Raw genomic sequence first — 25,812 nt, forward strand, 5'->3', positions numbered from 1 at the left:
TACCTTGGTTCACCAACTTTATCCACGATTCTGGTCACAAACCAAATTGGATGAGAACCAAATTAAATTCAATGGTTAAGTTCAATGTTGATCGTATAGAGAAATTTGATCTGGTTGTTGTCCAATTCAGGTTGTGACCAGAATCATGGAAAGAATTAAGTTTGTGAATCAAGGTACCATTTTAGAAATACAAAAGAAACAGAAGTCTTTCTCAGTCATATCTTACGTGTGTGTTGGGGGGAGGTGACAGGTTCGTAAAAATACATGTGTATAAAAAAAAGGGAATGAAAGCAGAGATAGGATTGACTTTAATAGAGAAAATAAAAGCTCGAATAGGACATGATAGTCCCGAGGTTGGAATTACCATATTTCCTAGATATCATCTTTCATGTTTAACTCTGAATAATTTGCTTAACTATTCTAATTTTGGTTTGTCAATGCATGTGTATATAAAAGTAATGAATCAATCAGGCTTTTGAATTTGGTCAGTGAGTGCTTAATTTTGGAAAAGTAAGTTATCATTAACACACAGGATGGATGGAGAAATATAGTGCATTTAAATTTTAAAATGCAGTAAAAGACATACTGCCATTAATCACCCTCAGAATCCTCCCCCACATTTTGAGCACCCTTATCCCATTGTTCTTGCCACTTTCTCAAGCACTTCCGGAAATCCTCTTTTGGGAGTGTCATTATCAGGCATGACAAAAAATACAGTGAATCCTGTGGTCCATCCAAAGGAAAGGCAGGCTCATAAGAACTTTATGGTGTGTCCTCATCCACTTTATTCATCAGATCTGGCACCATGCGACTTCTGGCTCTTCTCCAAAGTCAACATAACCACGAAATGTAAATGTTTTGAATCAATTCAGGACATCAAGCAGCCAAGGCAGCCCAACTAAAGCTATGAAATAGGACTTCCAGAACTGCTTCTGTAAGTGGCAAGAATGACGGGAATGAATGTGTTTGAAGTGAGAAGGATTAATGACAATGTGTCTTTTGTTGTAATAAATCTTTTTTTAAAATGTAAACATTCACCATATTTTTTCAGTCACACCTTGTACAACCAAGCCAATATCTGATAAAATGGCTTTTTAAACAATTAAAATATATTTAGTTGTACTTTATTATTCATTTAGTCTTTCCTTCTCCCTAGTCCATGTCTTACTTTAAATTCTTTTCTATACTATCATTTCCTAGCATCCTATTTGACCCAAATCTATATTTTCAGGTGATTTTACTCCTTTCCCTAAAAAAATCATTGTATATATTTACTTGGCTTGATGTTGCTGATACTATTCCACATGGCCCAAGACACAGGCTTTCCTGTATTTCTGTCATTAGTCAAAGTTTAAATTTAAAGTATTGGGCAGTAGCAAGAACCACAGAATTAGCTTATGGTGTATATCCAGTTAGTATTACTATTATAATTAGCAGGATGAAAACAAATGCAGTATGGTCACTTCTTATTTATGGCTAAGCCAACAGGTAATTACTCATTTCCCACAATGCCAACCAAAATAATTTCTGGCTTCAATAAATGACATCTATTACATGTTAGGAAACAATAAATACAGGTCTGTAAATTGAAGTAAATGAATGAAATTTACAGAATGGGTCCAATTAAGAGGGGCAAAAAGGCCACAAAAGAGGTATGTACTGATTAATGGTACATGATATTATTCCTCAAAGTGTGCTGCTAGGACTGCGGTCCTACTATGCTCCTTTGTCCAAAAAAGATCAGGAAATGCTGGATACCATATGTCTCTTTAAAAGTTCTCAATCCAAATTTAAGCTACGATCGACTCTACATTAACCTTTAATAAAGAGACAGACGTGTCTGTTTCCTGTAGTATTTCTCATATTAAATTAACCATGGAACTTTGTGTCCTTAGAAAACATAACATTGGCTATGCCAGTGTTAGAAGAAACACACTTTGAGAAAGGCAGTAGTAATTACATGCTGAGGAGAGCCAGCTAGAGAGAAGTCACTTGTAGGTGGGGAAAACTATTTTCAAAAGGGAAAACCTTGAGTTAGATCTTGAGGATAGAGGCAGGGTTGAGCAGGGGAAGCACTTCAACCAAAGGGAACAGCAGTGTGACACAGAACCAAGTGTTGGAAGGAATGGGTTAGATTAGGGCCAGCTGAGGAAGCAGAAGTGGAAGTTTCAGAAATGGAAAATTGGGCTTTAACCCTGTGAAAGTGATGCTACATGGTAAAGTGACCTGCAAATTATGTATTCTCAAACATTTCTCTTCATAGTAACATGATTTCTTAAATGTTTCCTTGATCATGAAAATGATTGCTTAATTAAAACTTGAGTAGCCTCGATCAGAGGAGTCCGGTAGAAATATAATTTCCACAAATGTGCCTTCAAGTTTTTAGATAGCAACACTAAAAAAGAAAGAAACAAGTAAAATGAATTGAACAATACATTTTATTTAACATATCCAAAAGTTTATCATTTTAAATATGATCAATATAAATATCAAAATGACCGGTTCTTTTTGGGTCAGGCCTTCAACATCTGGTTTGTATTTTATATTTGCAGCACATCTCTGTTCAGAGCAGCTACATTTCAAGTGCTTCATAAGCAAGTGACTAATATGACCAACACAGGTCTCTCTCTATATGTATGAGTGAGCTGGGTGAAGCAGGGTCGATTTGGAGAGTGTTCTAGTAGCTTTTACCATGATGAAAACTCTTAATTAATTAATGTGTTGTGGTACTGGGTATTGAACCCAAGGCCTTTGCACTAAGCTACGACCCCATCCCTTTTTATTTTACTCTATTCTTATTATTTTGGGGGGACAGGGTCTCACAGGCTTGGTAAGTTGTGCTTGAACTTGTGATTCTCCTACCTCAGCCTCTCCAAGTGTTGGAATTACAGGCCATCATGCCTGGATGAATCCTTTAAAATTAGGTGAATGAAACACATTTTTTTGGCAGGTTTTTAAAAAATTGGTTTCTCATTTTGGGGGCTAGATTTAAAAGTGGCAAATTAGGTGAAAAGTGAAGAGCTCCGTTTCTCCCTCCCAATCAGCTAACTAATGCAAATAAATTACTGTCATGCACTCTTCTGGCGTATCAGTTAGTTAAGAAAAGTCAGTGGCTGGTGACAAGCGGAAGGGCTCTGCTGCCTGTGCCAGCTGATTTGAAACCTTGTTCCATGACACTTTTTCAGTTTTCTTAAAAATTTAAATGATTCCTCCCACTGGTGCAGCATCTTCACACTTCATCAGATTTCTAAGCAAGTGCATAGACATCCTTGTGTCCTGAAGGCATCTACCACTTCTTCCAAATGCTTCTACTTAAAGTACAAGGCAGCTCTGTTCACACTTCCCATTTTTAAATCCACCAAGGCCATTTTGGGTGAAAAGAACCCAAAAGCCTGCTGTTTGGTTTTTGTTTTCCACACATTCTTTCACTGAGAGCTTGCATATTTCTTTCTTTTTACTTTCTTCCTTTTTGTATTCATCCCTAGCCATTTACTGGGAACCCTGCTATGCCAGGCAGCTTGGGAGGCCCTGTAGAGTAGGTATTTATAGGCCTGTCCCTGCACCATTGCATATTCCTTGTGAAGTTTCCAAAGCACATTTAATTCCCACTAGAAACCGAGTAACTGGCACGTTCTGACAGTGAAGGCCTGGAAAGCTGCTGCTGTAACACGGGAGATTAATGCCAAGGCAACTGTGGTGCTTCTGAGCAGAGTGCGCTATTCAACCGTCACGGACACGGACTGAGAATGGAAAGTATCCAGTAACACAGCCTGCTCTCGGAAAGTTCATGGCTTTATTCCAAGGTTTCTGATTAACACATTAAACTGGCTAATTCTTATTGTGGAGTTGTTCTCAGCACGATTAACATATTAAACTGGCTAATTCTTATTGTGGAGTTGTTCTCTGCCTGTAAGATGTTTAGCTGCATTACCAGCATCTACCCACTAGAAGCCAGTAACAATCACCACATCTGCTCTCCAGCCCAGCTAGGTTGTGACAAATCAAAAATATCTCCCCGTAGTACCAAATATCCCTGGGAGACAAGATCGCCCTCAATCGAGAAACTCACCTCTAGTCAAGGTCTGCAAATTATATATTTAAAAATATAGTCTGAGCTCTACTATCAGACTACAGATGGATTAATATTATAAACAACATGTACTTCTCCTAAGAGCTTATAGGCTTTGGAAAATGGGTTAAATTCACATGACATTTGAATTTGAAGATATCCCAACTTCTCAATTTCAAAGATCTTGAGACCTCTAATTTAAAGATAAATACTCCATCTCATTTTTACCAGCAGATAGTATACCCTAATGAGTATGTTGACCTTCATATACAGTTATTATTATATATATTTCATACACAATTATTACCTTCATCAGAGAGTAAGATGTCACAACTTGGACCTCCTTAGATAGATATTAAGGGTGTCTACTGAAATTGTTTATAATAACAACCTGTACTCCCTAAATAAATAAGAAAGGCACTCAAATGTCACTATAATCAATTTTGTATCTTTCAGTAGGGCTACAAAGAAGATGTGGTAATTCCTGTCTTAAATAGTACCTAAAACCTCTACAACTGCGTGGAATACTAGGGATGAATAGAACTCCTCAATCCAAATGCTATGTTTCTCTTTGCTTCTTAAAACATGTCAGAATAAAGCAGCTTAGCACAGCCTATTCCTCGTCTTATGTGAAATTTAGAAAACTTAAGCATAGTAAGAGAAATATATTAATGATGATAAAAATATATTCCAGTTTATACATTTACTTTGAAAAAAGAACAGGTAGATAAATGAAATATGAGGACAAGGATCACAGTTAGGTTGGATGCCCCTGTTACAATGTATACAAACTATTAGTTCTCTATCATCCTGGGCATTTTTTTTTTTTAAGAAAAAAGTCATTATTCTAATCACTGATAATATTATCAACTACCATTTACTGATAAACGCTATAGTAGACTAGATGAAATCCTCTCATTTAATCCTTTACTGCTTGAGGTGAGTGTTCTGGCTCACATTTGATAATTAGGGAAACTGAAGCTCAAAATGTGAAAGTATCTTGTTGAAAATGGTCTATCTGATAAAAATGGCATTCAAACTCAAGCGCTTTTCATACCTAGGTTAAAGTTTATTCCAGGTATTTTGCTGCTTCCTGAGCAACTCTTAGTGATAGCTGGCCCAAGGATTGGGGTGAAAATAAATGGGAGAAATAGATCAGTCATCTCTCCTTGGTTTTCATATCTCCTGGAACCAGTGTTTAGAGATTCTTTACCGGCCCAGTACCAGAGATTGAACCTAGGGCCTTCACACTGAGCTACATCCTCAGCGCTTTTGTATTTTTCATTTTGAGACAGAGTCTGGGTAAATGGCCAAGCTGTCAAGGCTGGGCTTGAATTTGTGATCCTCCTTCCTTAATATATAAATATTTTTATATCAAGGTATATAAATATTTATTGGCTCTGGTATGAATACCTACAAAACCTGATTGAACAGATTACTTTTATTCAGTATTATTACAAAAGCATATCAACATGTTAGACTTCAGCTGGAAAACATTCTGATTTAATGCTCTGTCAGGTTTTACACAAATATTGTGTTTTAGTGTCAGGAATGTAAGTAAAAGTCGGTCACACCAATTAGAAGCTTCTCTGGGTTCTTTCCTCTCTTCACTGTTCTTCCTCTACTTGTCCAAGGAAATGCATGGCAGCCAGAGTCTAGTACCCATGACAAGATGCATTATTGAGTCTAGAATATCTGTATGAAGAACATTTATTTGTTAGCTTAACTAAGTCCCCGTTTCTCGATTACAACTGTCTGTGTACGAGCAATATTGGCTGAGCCTGGATGATAGCTACATACGTAAACCATGAAATCCAAGCATGCTCAATTGAAGTATTTTAATCCTTCTGTAACTGAAGAATGCTCACCTCCACATTCATGTTTATATTTAGTATAAATGTAGAGGCTTAGCAAACTTAGCTCAAATGAAGAAAAGATTAGTAATGGTAACAGAATTATGAAGAGAACTCTAGTAAATAATTTCCATGATGTAGCAATTAGTTTGTTTTATTTGATTATTGCCAACATATATATGCATATATTAATATATCAATAAAAATTAAAAACAAATACTGAAAAAGTTAAATTATTTAAAAGAAAATGTAAAAAGTCAGCCTTTTTATATTCTAGAAAAATACTTTATCATATTACCTTACATATTTCAGTTGTACAAATTAGTTTCATGATAAGGTATTACCTCAGCTTCTAAATGTCTCAACTTTTATGTGATGTTTTCTCTATAGTGTTATTTCTACGAGGTTACAGTGTAGTCATTTTTATTCTCGTGAGTACTACTGAACCAACGTACAAAGGGTAGCTTGCTTCTACCATTTATCTTTCATTACTGTTTAAGTATAATAGCTTTCAGTAAAGTTTGAAAGAACATTTGACTCCTCTCCAACATGATGTCAGTTTTTGCTAAGCAATCCTCATTATTTCTTTTCTTTTCTTCCTTCTCTTCCTTCCATATATAATGTAATCTTTGAATATAATTTGTCTTTTTTCTAAAGAAAAGAGAGGAAGGAAAAGAGGCAAGGAAGAGAAGGGGAGGGAGAGGAGAGACATTGCTTTACTTTTTGTAGATGTCAAAGGAAAACTTCATATAGAATTTCTCCTCTTTGTGTTCTAAGAGATTTTTTAAAAACCCTACAGATTCTTTTAAAAAGACCATCTGAAACAACATCTCTAAAACTATGAATCTTCTAGATGAAGTTACACTTGTTTTTTCCAATTTATAACATAGTAAGCAGGTATGAAAATTCTCACTTCAAATGTGTAATGCTGGTTTTCTCCTCGCATAATAGTGCTTTTTGACAGAGTGAACTAAATTTATATTCAAAAACTATTTTTGTGGTAAAGTGCTATGGAATTGGAGGCCAATTTTATTTTAGCAGTTCTTTTTTTTCCTTCAGATGGGTGCGGCATCATCTTTTCTTAGAGAGGAAGGCCATGGGTACATATTTCATAAGCTTCTTATTCATTATTTATGCATACCATTAGAGAGCGAAGGAGGTTACACATGGGGCTTTCTCTCAGATGCATCCTCTGAGACGTATGCTCAGCCTAACCTCGTTCCCTTTTAGTGGGGTGGGGGGCAGCTCAGAAGATGACAGCTGACTTTCCTTAGACTGTTCTTACAGTAATGCTGTAGTGGGTTCTAAGATCCACTCTATTTAATGTTTGGCCACATGTGTTAGACGTACAGCACTTTATCTTAGAATAATTTGAGCAATTACAGCATTTGAGAAGTTTCAAACTAGTTTTCTTCTGTGTGTTTCATATTATTTTCTGAAACATAAAAATAAATCAACCTCTAACTCAATTTGTCTTGCTTACTTATTTGAATGAACTTTGATTCTTGCAAGAATGTATAGTTGTTGTAGGCTTATCAGTTAGTTGGTAAGTAGTGGAGAGAATATGGGTACTTCATAAACAATTAAGCTAGCATATTCCTCCCCTATTTGAATTAAAAATGAGTTATTAGTGTAAAACTTTGGAAAAAACTCATATACAAAGTCAAAATAAACTAATAAAATGTGTGCTAATATACACCATATAATTTAAGAATAGGTATGAAAGCCTCTCTTTTCCCTTAATATGGTTTTGGAATATGGTTTTTCTTACTTTCCATTACTTTCAGTAATGAATGAAATACTCAAAAGAAAACAGATAAATGTGAATTTTAGAAGTAATCCCTTCCTTCATCCCATTTCTACATACATCTAAGATGGATTCACATTTGTCATCTCAGGAGAACATTTATTAGAATTATTAAGTTAAGTGCTCTTGTACTTGATTATCATTTTTAGAAAGAATGTAGCAAATGCAAGTAATTTTAAGGCCACTGTGTATTTAATGGCCTGCAGTTGAGAAACCTGGAATCTGGGGTCCCAGTATTAAGGGCAGCTGTGTAACTCCAATTTCACAATACAGCATCAGGGTTTTTTGTAGACAAATATGAATAAGTAAGAATTCAACTGAAGTAGAGAAGGCAGTAGCAATTTCTGCATTGAGATGCACTGCTTGATGTCCATAAATTGTATGATTAATACTGACTTACATGTTTTCTTAGTAAACTGAGCTATGGACATGGCACTTAAGAGGGAATGGGGTTTTCTATATAATTAAGAACATGTCAGTTTGGCATTATTGGATCGATTGGGCAGTGGTCAGTTGTTAAAAACATTTAAGTTGGCTAAGACCTTAGAATATGTTGTGGAAAACTCTCTCTTCTCTGTTAAGGAAGGTTTAAGAAAAAAGACCTAAAAATATGTAGAGGCAAGAGTTGTCAGTATGAGTCATTATTTGAGCGGGAAGTCTTTAAAGAACTTGTGTGGAAGATGATGTTCATTCACAAAACTAAGAATTTAAGACACATTAAAAATAATATACACAAATGAATCAAATATAAGAGCATTCAAATAATTCAAAAGCTTTCTTCAGTATATTTGCTAGTTACCAGAATAAAAGCATATTTTAGTTATTCCCTTTAATTTTAACATTCAGACCGGTTACTGAAACTTACAATTTCTGTATGATTTTTTTAAATAACTAAATTCCTTTAATTATTTAAAATGAATTATAATGAAATGTGCATCATGTTCCAGGCAAAGCTTGTAATTAATTTAATTTTAAAAAACAACAGGTTGAGGACCAGGGATTTAGCTCAGTGGTTCCGCCACCTGTCCCGCAAGCGGAAGGACCCAAGTTCAATCCCTGGTACAAAAACAAACAAACAAACAAACAAAAAACAGGTGAATGAATATGTGGGACGTAATAGTTTTTGTAATATTTATTGCCTTAAGGTTAACCTGTGATATTTTAATGCTAAAATTAATAATCTGAAGAATGAAAGTGCAAACTAAAACACCCACTGCATATCAGGTACCATATTAGATTTTTAATATGCGCTATCTGTTGAATTCTTTTAGTAACCTTGTAAATGAAGTCATAATCAAATCATTTATTTCTACATGAGGAAACTGATTTGGATGCTTCCAAAACTATAGACTGAGATGGGTTTCACAGAAAGGAGAGTGATACACATTACTCAAAAAGTCAAATATTTCCTTTATATATGTAGATACAGAAAAATAAAATTACCTTTTTCATTAAAAAAAGCAAAATGTAATGTTATTTTCAAGAGCTGATTTTAAATACATTAGCATTCAGATAAATCCTCTTTGCATTTTCAAAACTAAATATATTTGCATCCCCATGAATTTTATTCTTCATGTTGTAGGTGGATTAATCTTGAAACGCCACTCCTTGCTTTGTCTTAAAAGTAGACAGATCACTTAGTACCTAGTACTGCTGTCCAGGGTAAGGAGAAAGGGCAGTTTAGAGGACTTTTTACGATTATGGAGGAAGACAACTCTTTCTCAGGCAGTGGTTCTCAATCTTGGTTAAATCTTAGAATTACATGGAGGAACTTTTAAAAATATTCATGCATAAGGGTCCCGTCCCCCACGGGCGTGTGCACGGGCCCTGAAGTGCTCGTGGGTCCGCGACAGGACTCTGCAGGACAGAGGCAGGAGCCACGGGCGGGACCGCCAGCACCCGCCGAGGCAGGTTCGAAGTGGAGGAGAATGAGAACATCACCGTAGCGAAGGGCATCCGGCTTTCAGAAAATGTAATTGATCAAATGAAGGAATCCTCCCCATCTGGTTGGAAGTCTCAGCCGGTATTCTGGGATTTACGGTGCCTCAGTTTCTGATGAAGAATCGAAAAGAAGAGTGGCTGAAGAACTGGCATTGGAACAAGCCAAGAAGGAATCTGAGAATCAGAAACAACTAAAAAAAACCAAGGACCTAGGCCGAGAGAGGGCTGCAGCCAATGAGCAGTTAACCAGAGCTATCCTTCGAGAGAGGATATCAAGCGAGGAAGAACGCTGGAAGGCAAAGCACTTGGCTAAGCTGGAAGAGAAGGACCGAATGATAAAGAAGCAGGATTCGCTCTCCAAAGAGCAGCTGGCTAGACTGGAGGAGAAGGTCTCCTCATGTTCCAAGATGGCTGCTGGAGTTCTGTCCGTCTTTTCTACATTGCAAACTAGAAGAAAGAGACCAAGACCAAAAGCCTGAAAAGCAAGTATGTCCAACCCAGCCTATGGGCTGAGACACAAAAAGACAGGGACAAGAAAAACTAAGATACAAATATGCATATTCACAAGTAGTTATTAGCAGAAATTTGTGGGTACTCAAAGTAAGTACCTATCCTTTTGAGCTCAGCTCTTACACAGAACCAACAGCAATGCCGCAGTTCAGAGATGCAGTTTAGCAATGATCATTTTTCAGGTTCATGCTTAAGTGTGTAGGCAAATTAGTGTAAAGCCAGGCTCTTTGGATTACCTACAGTGCCAGTGGCTGTTGGCAGGAATGATACTGTGATTGAGAACCTCAGCCTTCCGAAAGGAAAAACCAGGCTCTTTGCCAACTTCTGAACTTGCGTTGTTCTATTGATAGAATCACCTCATTTTAGATGTTAAAAAGTGAGGCTCTTTAAATAATTCCAACCTTTCTCAGTGTACCTTTTAGAAACAATACTGGATCTGATATACCATGAACCTGAACCAGTGTTGGCAATTTGCAAAGCGATTTAAATATGATCTTTGTTTCTCCTGTACTGTGGATAGCATTCTCCAGAGCAGGGGCCAGAAGGGAATGAAAGGGGAGAGCTAAGAGACTGTGGAATCAAGGCTATGAATTTAAAAAGTTCTAGTACTAAAATGTTCTGTAAGATGACAGCAGCTCTACTCAGCAGTCCCTTTTCTTTTTTAAAAAAGTTTTGGTACTGGGGATCGAACTTGAGCGATCAAACTCGGCTCCTTGTGCTTGCGCAGCGGGCGGCGAAAACACTGAGCTAAATCCCCAGCCCAGGGGTCCCCTTTCTTACTGAGAATTTCTAATTCCACAGTTCTGCCCACCTGTAACAGACTTCAGAATGTACAAGACTCAGGAAGGTGAAATCTCAAACCAGCCATTAGGCTTTCCAGTAGAAAGTTTTTTCAGGGGAAATACTAAAACTACCAAATTTGGACCACTGGTGATTTTTAAAAAAAATTCCGTAGCTCTTAAAATTGTAGAAAAAATATATAGTTACATTGCCAAAAAGAAAAATACTAATGCATGAGGTCCACCATGTGATTCTAACATGCAGCTGAGTTTGGAGTATGGTGCTTTTCATTTTTCCTCATGGTAAGAGCACTATTACTTTGCTATTCTAACTATGTGACCTCAAGTGACATGAGGTTTGGGGCACCAGCTGGATGTGAGGAGACACTTAATCTTATGATTTCGGATAGCACAGGTGTGGTAACAGGCATGGTGTTAGGAATGAGATAACCCTGACAGTAATAATAACCGCCATCACTTCAGAAGAGATTTCTGAACTCTAAGAAACATTGTAAGACTTACTACAGAAGCAACTGTCTTACAGTATTGTTTAGCAACTTTCCCCCCTTTTTGAGGTGGGATGTTAATTGGTCCCCTGGTAATACCCAGTAGGATTAGATCCTATAAAAATAAGAGCTATATTTAAATCCTATTTAATGAGCAAACTTCTCCAAATGGATTACTATTACATTCATGTAGCTATTTTATTTATTTATTTATTTATTTTAAAAAATTCTTTTATTGGTACATTTTAGGTATACAACACATTTACATTTCTCATTGGGAATTGTACCTTTACATGATGCATCTTGGTTCTTATTTTTTCCCCATTCCTGAGCCCTGCCTTCACCCCCTCCACCCTTCCCTATTTACAAAGACTTTATTTCCATTTTTTCCATTTCTCATCATTTTTCCTTTCCCTTCTTTCCTTTCCCCTGCCCCTCCCACTGCCCCTAACGCTTTGGACATTTTCTTCCTATTTTGCATTATCGATTATTCATTCTAATCATTGGTACATTTTAGGTATACAATATAATGACATTCATCATTGGAAATTTGGATCTTTACATAATCTCTCTTGGTTCTTATTTTTCACCCTTGCCCAGCCCTCCCTTCAACTCCTCCATTCCTGCCTATTTACAAAGATTTTGTTCCTATTTTTCCATTTTCTCATAATAATTCCATACCCTTCTTTCCTTTCCCCTACCCCTCCCACTTCCTTCCCCTTTGCCCCTTTTCTTCCTATTTCACATTACCTATTATACATTTTAGTCCTTATTACACTTTCAGTTTCTCACAGCAGAGAAACTATTTAGTATTCATACATGTGTGACCTATTTATTTCACTTAAGGGTATCGCCTCAATGTACATCCACTTAGCTATAAATGTCTCTAATTTCTCATTTTTTATGGCTGAGTAGTACTCCATTTTATTAAAAAACCACATTTTCTTTATCCAGTCTCCAGTTGATGGGAGTTTGGGCTGTTTCCAAGTTTTAGCTATTACAAACTGCACTGCTATGAACATGGGCACACATATTATCACTGTGGTATGATTCTTTTAATTCTTTGGGGAAGATTCCCAGGAGGGGAATAGTGGGGTCAAATGGGACTTCCAGTCTTGTTCAATATAGTTTTGGAAATATTAGCCATGGCAATTAGACAAGAGAAAGAAACAAAAGGAATAAAGATAGGAAAGGAAGAAGTCAAATTGTCATTATTTGCAGATGACATGACACTGTATATAGAAGACCCCAAGAACTACACCAAAAGTCTTCTAGACTTAATAACCAAATTCAGTCAAGTAGCTGGTTACAAGTTCAACACACAAAAATCAATAGCTTTGCTCTACATGAACGACAGACTCACTGAGAGAGAAATAGGGCAAATAATTCCTTTCCCAATAGCATCCAAAAAACTGAAATGCCTAGGAATCAACCTAAAAAAAGAAATCAAAGACCTCTTCTCTGAAAACTATAGCACTCTGAAAAGAGAGATTGAAGATGATATCCGAAAATGGACAGACATCCCCTGCTCCTGGATAGGAAGGATTAATATAGTGAAAATGGCCATCCTTCCAAAACTGCTATATAGATTTAATGCAATTCCAATTGAGAACCCATCAGCATACTTAATGGACCTTGGGAAAACAATCCAAAAATTCCTTTGGAACAAGAAGAGACCCAGAATAGCAGAAGCAATTCTAGGTAACAGAGATATGGCAGGGGGTATCACAATCCCCAACCTGCAACTATACTACAAAGCTACTGTGATAAAAACAGCATGGTACTGGCAAAGAAACAGACCTGAGGACCAGTGGAACAGATTAGAAGATGCAGAAACAACGCCAGACACACTCAGCCATCTCATCTTCGATAAAGGAGCCAAACACCGTCACTGGAGGAAAGATAGCCTCTTTAATAAATGGTGCTGGAAAAATTGGGCTTCAACTTGCCAAAGATTAAAACTAGACTTATATCTCTTGCCATGCATTAAACTAAAATCAAAATGGATTAAAGATCTAAATATTAAAATAGAAACTCTGAACCAGTTGGAACAGAGGTTAGGTAGAACTCTTGAAGACATCGGTGTAGGAAAAGATTTTATGAACAAAACCTCAGTTGCCCGTGAACTAGCACAAACAATCAACAAATGGGATCTCTTCTTATTAAAAAGCTTCTGCACAGCAAGAGAAACCACCAGCAGTGTGAAAAGACAACCCATAATGTGGGAAAAAATCTTCACCTGCTTTTCCTCAGACAAAGGTCTACTATCTCGAATCTATAAAGAACTTAAAAAGATCAGACCTCCCAAATTTAAAGACCCAATCTGAAAATGGGCATCTGAAATGAACAGACATTTCAGACAAAGAAGTAGAAATAGCAAATAAATACATGAAAAAATGTTCAACATCACTGGTCATTCAAGAGATGCAAATGAAAACAATGCTGAGATTCCACTTCACTCCAGAAAGAATGGCTGCTATCATGAAATCAACCCGTAACAAATGCTGGTGGGGCTGTGGGGAAAGAGGAACCCTGGTCCACTGCTGGTGGGAGTGTAGACTGGTGCAACCACTGTGGAAATCAGTACGGAGATACCTCATGTAGCTATTTTTGAAAACCTACATTCTAGATGATTAAGCAATAACTAATATAGCACTTCTACTTAGGAGCAGATATGACACTTCAATCTTAATTTGAGATAGCTCCCAACTAGAACATGTACAAACTCTTATAGGCTATAGAAGAATTCTAGTTGTACAACTTCAAAAGCAATTAATGTATCACATTCAAATTAATGTCATGGAAATTGATTCTAGATCAAAAGCATTAATTCTTAGTCACATGTTAGAGCAAAACTTCCAGTAGAAAATTATAACACCTGGAATAAACTCAGAATAAAAATGAATGGAAACAACCACTGTGTCAACAGCCAGCCTTCTGGCAAGTATGAGGATTGCTACAGGGCAGGATGGTTGGCGGTTCTCCCCTTCTCAGTCAGATCACAGATACTCATCAGTGGAATGCAAGAAAGGAACAGAAATCAGGGAGTTAGATCTTTTGCAAATGGGAAAGAGATATCGAGATGGAAGGAGTGGGTAAAAAGAGAGGGGAGGGAAATAAAAAGAACTAAGATGTGTTATGCTCATGTATCAACTCACAACGAATGTAACCACTGAACTGGAACATGTGCTAATAAAAATTAATTTTAAAAGAACACAAAACACAGTTTGTATAGTTTGATAAGGGGGAAGCTGTTTTCTGCCCTAATGACAAATTTGGGAGAGTTTTCTGTAATACAGGATTTAGAATTTCTTTGCAGGAATCATAAGCCAGGCAATAATATCTTCACTATTGAAATATTCGCTCAGAATTTTGAATTTTTTCCAGATTCCTTCTAAGTGCAAAATTAGGCTTCTTTGGAAGATTAGCAACATTTTACAAAAAGAGATTTGGTTAACTCATCTTTTCAAATCTTTGGCAAGCATATAACCCCTCAGCAAAACAAGTATTCCTCCCTCATCACCCCGAGGAAACTCAACAACCAAGGAAGAGAAGTTATCCACAAATACTGGCCTGGGCAACCAGAAAGAGCTATATAAAGCTCAGTTCTGGCCCAAGACCTGGAGACTTGTTTAAATGAAGCCCCAGTGTTCATGCTTGCTGGGCCTTCTCTTTGTTCTAAGTAAAGTGCTAATGCTAAAATCGCAGTTTGCATTTGTGCTTGCTCAGGGAACACTGATACAGGCTGACAAAGCTTCCAGCTTAACTATCCCGATGGGGTAAAAATGAGGCCCAGAAGAGGGGCCTCCCTTGTGCTGTAGTCAAACAAGGCACATGAGGAACAAATCTAAACAGCTGGAAATTTTGTGGCCACATTTATGTTACCTGATTTCATTCGCAAGACACATATTACAGTGTCATTCCAGACACTGCAAAAAGAAGTTTTCCATTTCTTGTGCATGTGCATTAAAGAAGTAAAGCATGTATCTTTGAATTTTTTCCCCACCATTTTCTTCTCACTGGTGTGTGAAAATTTCATTGGCACATAGAAGTAGTTAGTTTAAAGAGAGAAATTCTTAAGGGCAGTAAAATATAAGTCAATGCACACATAGCATAATGAGATAAAAATGCTAAGGAAAAGTTAAGGCCATGAAGATAAAACAAAATTCTAACAGTTATTCAGGTGCTATCATGATATATTTTCAAGTATAGGAGAAGCGTAATTCAAAATCATTTTAATGTTTTTTCCCACTATACACAGTAAACATAAAACCAAGATTGCTACCCTGTCTCAGATTTTTACAAAGAATTTAAAAATATTTTATATGGTATCTCATCCCTTCTCACACTATCTGTCTAATTGATAAAGTTTGTTTTTCTATCATTATTTATGGTAATTGGATAACAGAATTACATAGTTCAATGACCAGGGGGGAAAAATCTTTTAGAGCAAGTAGTGAAGGCATCACACATGTAATTTGCAATTTTCTATAGATATTTACTGATTTATAAGTAGGACTAGTAAGCACATCAATAATATATTAGTCATTTCATTTAATACACAACTTCATCATCACTTTGGCAAGGAAATCAGATTGCCTTTTGTCTTTTCCAATAGGGAATTTAGTGCTTCAGTATCACTGGCATATGTAGTGTTTTCAACGCTCTGGGATTTAGTAAACTTTCCATTTTAAAGTTCCTTAGCTGAATGTCAGAATGCAAGTTTATGAATGGGAAGACCTTTTTGTGCCTAATGCAACTGCGCTACCAAATCTATTCTCCTAGTACTCCTTAGTGGAAAGTGATCAGGATTATTACTTTTCGGTTGAGTTTAATGTGATTGATGCCTTTTCTGGACAAACTTCATTGATGACTAATGATACATGCTGGATTTAAAAGTTTGGCTTTCAAAAATGCAACATAAAGACAAAAAATATCAGTCATGCTGGGAAAATGTGGGAACATGACTTAGTGGGTTTATTAGTGAAACTCCTTTAAATAAATTTACTGCATAAGACATAATTGATCTACGTGCCTAAAGTTAATATTGATCTTGTTGGAAACTGGAAAATAAATCCTCTTGCCTGGGACATTTTCTTTCAAGTCTTTGTCTTCACCTCAAAGTAGACATAGCTACTTTGGTATAAGAGGAAATAGGAGAGAACACACTAGATGCTAAACAGTTATCACTGTTGTGCATCCCCCAAAACATTCCCAACTGGGAACAGAGAGTAGAGAAGATTATTCTTTTCCTACTCTACCATTTCCTTTTTCTACTTCCCATATAAACCCAAAGGATCTCTCTAGCTCCTGGCCTTTTTGCTTTTTTTCCTTCCTTTCTCAGCTATGAAAAGGGAGAAGAGTGACTTGTGTATTGTTAGCTGAAAAAGAAAGTTTACCTAGGTAAGAGATTTTTTATGAACAGGTGAGGAAAAAGGTTTCTAAAGAGGTAGAATTTCCATGATGAGGTATACAAATATGCCCGGAACGTTTGGTAGTACTGATTAAAAATTCAAAATTAGACCCTACCCAAAATAAAAATAAAGAAAGGACTGGCAATATAGCTCAGTGCGAAGGACCTGGCTGGTTTCAATCGACAGTATTGCAAAATAAAACAAAACAGCAACAAAGCTCAAAATCAGTACTGACTCTGAGTGCCTAATTATTGACTGGGTTGCCTACAAAAATCAGGAACACAAGCTTAAATTATAAATACAGAGCAAAATAAAATACAGGTAATAGGGGGTAGGGAGATCTGTCACTAGTGGGAAGGGAATGAAGAAGTGGAGGGAGGGGCAGAAAAGGGAGGAAAAGGGAATGAAAAGGAATTAAGATGTTCTGTGTATATGTACCGACTCCACACAAGGAGCATAAACTATGTTTTCCAAATACGTACTAATAAAAACTCTCCTCCTTTGTAAAGATGAATGACAGTAGGTGTAGTGAGTATTAAATGAACTGGGATAGATAAAGCAACTAAAATATCTAGACTTTAATACACACTAGTACAAAGTAAACTTACTTTTGCTTTTGATAATTTAATGTACTGAGGAAAACGGATTCACGTATGTCAATTTCTCTAATTTAGAAACTGGAAAATGCATACTCCTTCTACACTAATTGGCTGTAAATCAAATGCATCTGATTAGTGTCATTCATCTTCACTGTTTTTGTACCTATTCACTCATTCACATTCTAATTCACTTAAAGCATTTATTGAGCATTCATTATGTGTTAGGAACTGTGTTACATAGCAGGGGTAAATCAGTAAAAATGTCAAACAGGCCCTGTCCTTCAGTGATCACAAATTCTGGTAATAGATATTTCTTTATGTTATTACTTTATTTTAATTCATATACAATAATTTTTAAGTGTTAGGCTTCTCAGGGGTCAAAGGCCTTGTATCAAAAATTTTTGAAATCCTCACAATTATATGTGTTAGAAATTCCTTGATTTAATCTGAAGCTAATAATAAATATTCTACATATATATAAAAGGTGATGAAAATGATGGGCTATTATTAGAATATGTATATTTTTTCCTTGTATTTAGAAATTGCTTGAAGAATATATGATGCTAAGAAAATCCAAAATGAATAGTTTTTGGAAAACAATTAAAAATAGACAACTATTAAATATTATTGCTGTATCACAATTTAATTAATGAAGAAACTGTAGAAGCAAAATGCTAAAAATTCCCAATTTGTGCTTCAAGTAGTTTAAAAACAAATAATTGGCAATTCATCTTCCAAGTTGCCCTTGACTCAAATACACAGGTAATGTTTGCAGATTCTTTAGACTGCTATGTTGACTACAGAGTTGCACAAAACGGATTTCTAAGTCAATGTTTGTATTCTTATAAGGTATGAGCCTAAAGAAATATCATTTTTTCTTCTTTTCTTTTACTTAATCCTGTATGGGGGCACTGAAAGGAATCCGGGTTCAGCACCATGGACAAAGCATGTAAAGCACCCAGCCTCTCTCTTGAGAGCAGGAGCTTTCCCCTGTGGTTAAAATTAAGAAATAACTTTACTGTGGCCACCTTCTTTCATAATACATTTTAAGGACCAAATGAATACTGAAGAATATTTAGCTCAATAATATAAAGTTTATATTTTTAACCCCTCTGTCTTATGGAAATAATATAATGGGCCTTTCAAAGACATGCATCACTGTGATAAATGCATGTAAGTGTCATTAGGTTTAATGGCACCTACTCATTTAGACTATTATTTCACACTTTTTAAAGTTAATTTAATGTGCAATAATGGTGTGAAATTGATAAAATTATAGATCGAGTTTCCCTGGGCACAGGTTAAGCCAAGAAAGAAGAGAGAAGACTGGTTAATATTACCTTTCACCTCTTTCTTCATTTATACTACAAAAGATGTCAGCTTTGCCCTTGGGAAATAAATTCTCACTGTTAGTAAGTTAAATCTAAGTTGCTTTATATAGTTTTAACTTGGAAAACTGTCTTTTCTTGGGTCACCAAAGGTTCATCATCATCTTCCTCAGGGAATAAGAAAATACGCACTCTTCTAAGATTAAATTTCACTTTATTTCAGATTTACAGAGAAATAGCTTCTTGCTTCCTTTCTTTTTTCTAGCCAAGTTGCAAATTCAGTTGAGAGGCCATTCAGGATATTATTATTTTCTCATCTCTATTTTACATCACCATTTATCATATTAAAGAATAACATAATTAAATTAAAAATTGAATTATTACTACTATTATTATTAATGTGAATAACTGAAAAATCCAAGGTTTTGATCACCCCAGGAACGTTCAATATAGTAAGACTTCATTCACAATACCAGGAAGATAGGAATCTAATTTTAAACTGTGATTCCAAAAATAGTAAGAAACAGAAAAATATTGACTTCGTTATCCATGAAGGAAGAGTAGAAATAAAAGTATAAACTCATTATTTGTTGTATTTCATTTAACATCGATGGATGACTAAGATAATACAGAATTCCTCAGCTACTTTTTGCTTCTCTATCAGGTAAAAATAATCTCCAAACTAAATGAAAGAGAAAAAAACTTAGTGAAGGAGAATAAAGCCCAGGCCAAGTAATGCTGCTAGCTTTTCTAAAGGTATTTAATTCACTTGACAAGCAAAATATATCCCAGACTTCATTATCTCATCCTTTACAAATTGACACATAGCACCACTGTAAAAGTCTTTAAAGAATCCTGGGGATGAGAAAAGGTGCCAGTAAATACAAAAATGAGGCATTTAGTTCTGGTTCGCAAAAACTACAGAGAAGGAAATCTCTAAAATACTGTTTGGGAAGACTGAAATAAATGACTAGGCAAATTTTAGCACAAATTGATAAAAAGATGGTTTTGAAGGATTTAGTGTAGAAAAAAAGTATTGTAGAAATAAGCCTAGGTTCAAAAGAATAATGGGGGCCAAGCCTGGCTTTAATTAATTAACTAACTTTCATTTATAGACAGGATTAAGACTACTAGGTCTGAGAAGTGCTAGGACAGTATAGGTTACAAACCTCGGCACTTCCTTCGACAGGGAATTCACATGGATGAGTCAAGCTGTCAGTGTGTGATCAGAGTCCTGAGACCACTGTCAGCAGAAAAGCGTGATCTGGAGGTACTCAGCTCCAGCCAATGTCCTTTTCCCGTGGAAGCTGAACTTTGGCACGATTACGTGAAGGCTCTTTTAAAATTTATTTTTAATTTCAACTGTTTTTTTATGAATATTTCCCTGCATTTTAAAAGAGAATAAAATGTATGACTGAATGTATTCCCAAAGGCTGGCAGCTTGGACTTGTAGGGAAATTTACGTGCTTTGGTGAGGCATCTGAGAAGGTTTCACGTGATATTGAGAAGTTCCAGTGGGTGACAGTGGAGATGCTACAATTAGGTGCATTCAAATCTAATCTCAGTAAAGGAAAATTGGATTTTCCCAATCCATGACTGAATGGGCTGCCCTAATGTCGAAGTATTCATTTTAACCCCAGTATGACATTTTGTGAGACCAGAGATGGAAAAATAATCTGGAGCCACATTTTAAATTTACTACTAAAGGTTTTTGTAGTTGTTCTACATAACTAGGCTTTCCTGTTTCATCACTCCCTGGTGTGCTCCCCACAGCTTTGGCGCTGTACAATGATGTCTCCCAGAGTGCCGAGTAAACAGATGATTCTTGGTGATTTTCAGATAGGTCTCTTTAAACATGATAGGCATATTTTTATGCATTAGGAGAATTCTAACTAACATATAAAACTTGTTATTTTCTGGTATTCTTTGGATGTTCTAAATGAAAGAATCAGGTCAATTTTTAATAGTATTAAGTAAATAGTACTGCTCATCTTTGCAGATGGCAAAAATTCTGAAGGATACGAAGTAAAACTAAAGTCCTGGAAATCTTGGATTCTTGGATGCAGAACGATGCCTCTTTGGTCAGAAGTGTGTACAGAGTGACCTTTCTTTCCTCTGCCAGCACCTGCTAGGACCTCAGTCTATGGGACCATTTAGAGCCCTGTGGCCTTTTGCAATACATTTCAGCATTCTGAAATGCTCTCATGTTGGTGAGGATTCAGAGATTTCAATTAAGTTACTTGCATTCCTGATTTCACTCAAAGACAGAAGGCTTTACAAACATCAGTTTCTTTCTATAGGTAGCCTGTCCTGTCCTATCACTTCTGCCGGGTAATAACTTAAGGGTCAGTCACCTGAAGCCAGAAAACATTCTGTTACGAAGACGAAACCATTGTAAAACTAAGCCCTTGTATTTTCATGCAGAAAAAAAGAAAGAGGGAAAGAAAGGAAAGAAGACATCAGGTTTCTACTTAAAGAAATATTTTTTTCTTGTTTTCCAAACGTAAATAGATAGAAATTAAAATCAGTTGTCAAAATACTACTTAGTACCCTCTAGGCTGTCCTGAAATCTTAGCATGAATAATACCAGCTTAAATGTATGCATGGTCTCTAAAAATATCAATAGAACTATGCAGATAGTAGTTTGTGTCACAAGTATTTTAAGCATGCCTTAAATACCTAAAATAACATATATAGTAAAGATATTTTATGTACATTCAGATTTGGAAAAGCAGCCAATGTTGGGATTTTGTTATGCTTACAAAATGACCATAAAGAAAGCTTTTCATTTTGAAATAATTATAGACTCACAGAAAGTAACAAAGATAGAACAGAGCGGTTCCGTGTACCCTTTACTCAGGCTTCCCTAGTGGCTATAGCATACACAACTCTGGTATAATATCAAAATCTGGAAAGTGACATTAGTGCAATGTGTTTATGGCTTTGGCGTCTCATCACACATGCAAATTTGTATAACTGCATAAGAATCAAGACACACAGACCTGCTGTCATCACAAGGGTCCCCTCTCCACTGCCTCCTAGAGTCATACTCCTCTTACCCTGTCTGGACCCTGCCACTCATTAGTTTGTACAATCACCACTTGTGCTGATCTGTTACACACATTTAATAACCCATGAAAAGAAACCCACGTGACTCATATTAGGAGAAACCTAATTATTCACACCCTGGACTCTGCCACTCTCAGTAGCTCTTCCATGAGAATGAAGTTTGCAACTCATTTATTTTAGAGTGGCACCATTTAAGAAAACATCCAATTCTTTACTTTCGATAATATCACCTTAAGGATTATTAAGTTAATAAGACATTAATGAGATGTGATTTGAAAATGTGGAAAGCATCATGAACCAAATAGTGTATGTTACAGGAATTTTTCATCAAGATAACATCAGTCAAATGAACTAAATAACCAAAAGTTGCATTATGATAATACATTGCTGCTCCAAAATCTGCAGCATGTAAAAAAACAATGATTTCACTTGGACTCATCTCTCAGAGGAACGGTGCATTGCTCTTCCAAATGGGGAAAGGCTGGGCAGATGTCACCTGGCTCCTCTGGCCCACAGGGGAAGCCTTTGGGGGAGGAAGAAGAGACCATTCCCAAGTGTGCCTGGCCCAGGGTCTGAGTGGGGAATGCTGTGACAGGAATTTTAGGTTAGGTTTTGAAGTGTGGGGTCCAATCTTGATCCTCTGCTGAGAAAAAGGATTCAGGTGTTGGTGCTTCTGAGGGCTCCCCATCAGGGCCGGAGGACCCCCAGGTCCTTGGCAGTGGATGCTCCTGCTTTGCTTGACCGTTCTCCTTGCTTCAGGTCGGGAAAGCAGTGCTCCTCAGTGACTTCCCCATCTTAAAACTTTAAGAATCTCTTCCGACGCCCCAGTGTAACCTCACCGATCTCTTCCCTCTCTAAGTCACTTCTACTTTAAATTTGAACTTGTTGATTCCACCCAACACGAGAATGTTTTAAACTCATCTGCTAGGCCCTTCACTAACATATTCAACAACAACAACAACAAACAACCACCTACTTCTCACCTTGAATAATCTAGGAGAAACGCAGAAACTTGGGAAGACTCCTCTGGAGACTCAGGACTATCCATGACTCTGGAAAGATCTACCCAGGCTTTCTGGAGACCATCCAGGCTTCACTTAGCCTCCCTTTCCAAAAGGCACCATTTCCAAGCATCACCCCCGGGACCCTCAGTGAAACCCAATGCCAGTGGACCGGCCTGGCCAACCTTGCTTGTTGCTACGGGCAGTCGGGCAGTCCGGCAACATCTCACCGACCGCGCACACAGGGAGCCTGTCCCTCAGTTCTCGGTTTCTCTCTGCGCAGAGCCGCCCTGGGTCCAGGCTCCTTCGCCCTGGAGCAGTCTGGATCCCTTCTTCCGTGGAAGGGGAAGTTCCGGCGTCAGAGCGTCCCGCCTCCACCCTCATTGGACCGAAGGCTTCAGCTGCCTTCGGCGGTGCCCGGGGGCCCTGACACCGCGCGCGCAGGGACTCCTGGCCTTTACCTTCTCTCTCCCCGCAGGGATCCATCGCGTCCGGGAGCTGACACCTCCGTGCGCCTGGGAGGCCCGGGTCCGGCTGCACCGGGCCTCGCCGCCACTGTGAGCTCGGGCTCCGGGCTCGGGACCTGGCCCGGGACCTGGCCCGCTCCGCCCGCGCTAACCCGGCTCGGACACGTGGCTCTGGCGCGCTGCCACCCCCGCGGGCCTCGGCTTCTGCGGCCGGACAGGCGGCTGCTGGGGCTGCGGACCGAGCAGGGAGGCGGATGGGGACCGAGGGCTGGCTCCGGTAGGAGGGGCGCACTGCGCGGGCGCGGTGCGGGCCGAGCGCAGGGGCCGCCAGGCCTCGCGACCTGAAGGCCTGGTCTCTGTCGCCAGGCCGGGTTGATGGCTCTGCAGGCTGTGCTTACCGGAGCCCCTCGGGGCTGGGGTGGCGCCCCCGAGGCTCGGTTCCCGCGGCGTGAAGGCGGGCGGTCCGCGCTGCGCCTTCCCACGCTGCGCCCGCCGGGGAGCGGCTGTGGGCCCGGGGCGGAGTGTCGGGGTCCCCGCTCCACCAGCTGAGGAGCACACTCTTTCCACGCTGGAGGCGAAGACCGCAGCGCGGACCGCAGGTGCCCTTCAGGACGGTCTCTCCCTGGGAAAATTCCTCTCGGGTCACAGCTTGGCTGGGGTCCTCTAAAGGGTTGCTTCCCGAAACTGGGGGAGAAAGACTTGACTTTCGTCTTGGCCTCTTGCCAGCTGCAGGGACCTCAGGGGTCTCTGTGGAGTTTCCTGATTTCTGACCTGGGGATACACGTGGCTATTCGCTTTCAGGGTCTCGGGAGAGAACATCAATTGGGTTAAAAATAGATAGATAGATAGATAGATAGATAGATAGATAAATAAATAAATAAATGTACCCAACAAAACTCCAGACGTCTTTAGTAGCAAGTGCAATATAGATATAATTTGCGTTGTCTTTAAGCAAAGCCGAAAAGACTTTCCTCCAACTAGAGAGAGAACTGTGTTCTAATTTGTTACTCCATACGCAAACCCGAGCACTAAACCTTCCTCCCCTCCACCCCTTGCTTTTCTGGGAAGGTGCACTTTGAGGAGACTGATGGGAAGATGTCTGTTCTGCTCAGAATTGTTAGGGTTCCACGTAGCTCCATCAAGGATTTTTTCCCCCTCTGGTGTTTTTAAAGCCCTGGAGCCCCTCACCCACCCCGCACCCCATTGAAAATGCAGATTGATAACACAACGGAATCCATCTTAACAAAAAAATTATTTATTTATTTTTGCCTTATCATGACATGACTAGGTCTTCATCTGTACGTTGCTCCACCCCCTTGACTTCCTTCCATTCAAGGTCCAACCATTGAATTGAATCTTCCCTTGGCCTTTAAAGAATACAAGTACCCCATCTGCTGCGCAAGCGCAAGGACACGAGTTCGATCCCGGCACCAACACCCCCCCCAAACAAACAAACAAAAGAATACAAGTCCCCCTATGGATTTTGATCTAAACAGCCGTTTGTCCAGCATTTCCTTTACCTGGTGATTTTTCTTGGGTCTGCGTCCTAGGAATTTGGGTTCCTTTGTTTCTTCTCTCCATAATCTTCCAGAATCTTTGTGTCAGATATTGTTCCCACTGAATACTGACTAGCTTTTAAAAGATCATTAAGGACCTAAAAAAGAAAGTGCATGTAAAGCACGATGGAAATGTAAGAGTATTAGATTAGAGATAACCAGTCTCTGCCCTTAGAAGTTTGCAGTTTCCTTTAGAACAGGGATTTTTGCCTGTTTGGAAGGAAATAACGTTGTATTTTTATTGTGAGGCCTTAAGAGTGCTGAGAACACAAGTAGGAGGGGTGAGTGTTGTAACTTGGAGAAGAGACCGGAGGACAGGTGCTGAGAGGGAGTTCTTGAGGGGTAGAGTGGAGCAGACAGAAGATGGGGAGAGGGGAGGGACAAGTCCTGTTTGGAACAGCTTTTATCAGGCGGGAACAGTGACACTTGAACCAGAGGAGAGGGTCACCCACGAGAGCTTTGATCCTCTCCCTTCGTCTGTGTACGGCATGGTGCATCTTCTATAAGAAGACCTGAAACTAGAATAAAGCAAATATCTGAACGCCAGTATGGAAGCATGAACCGCTAGACTCAAACTTTGCTGGCACATTGCAAGAACATAGTCTAATGGCAGACATTGTTCTAGAATGCATTTTAGAAGGAAGGTTTAACTCAAGGGGTTTATAGACTCTTGGAGATTGAAGGATGGGAAAAGGTTACCTAATCCAGCCTTTTAGATGTTACATCAATAGTGCTTCCTCAGTTTGGATTCTCTGTTTTTCATTTTTTCTTTTTTTTGAGGGGTACTGGGGATCAAACTCAGGACCTTGCGCTTGCAAAGCAGGCGCCAAAACCACTGAGTTAAATCCCCGGCCCTCTCTGTTTTTCATTTTAAGCTCCCAACTCTTTTCCAAAACTCATGATTCTAAGCCTG

General features: G+C 38.4%; 1 protein-coding gene across 2 annotated transcripts in view; it reads right to left on the reverse strand.

Annotated features, from left to right (window-relative positions):
• Positions 1–23,794, reverse strand: part of Sybu (syntabulin) — a 109,635-nt gene extending 85,841 nt beyond the window's left edge. Inside the window, exon 1 of one of the 2 annotated variants that reach the window (XM_087190691.1) lies at positions 23,338–23,794. The gene's annotated coding sequence lies outside the window, so the exon portion shown is untranslated. The remainder of the gene's footprint in view (positions 1–23,337) is intronic. The other variant, XM_021262708.2, reaches the window with a different exon arrangement.
• Between the last annotated feature and the right edge of the window lie 2,018 nt (positions 23,795–25,812).

The sequence above is a fragment of the Heterocephalus glaber genome, unplaced genomic scaffold (genome assembly GCF_053883595.1).
Source record: "Heterocephalus glaber isolate CG9 unplaced genomic scaffold, H.glaber_assembly_v1.0 deba00001555, whole genome shotgun sequence".
Taxonomy (NCBI): domain Eukaryota; kingdom Metazoa; phylum Chordata; class Mammalia; order Rodentia; family Bathyergidae; genus Heterocephalus; species Heterocephalus glaber.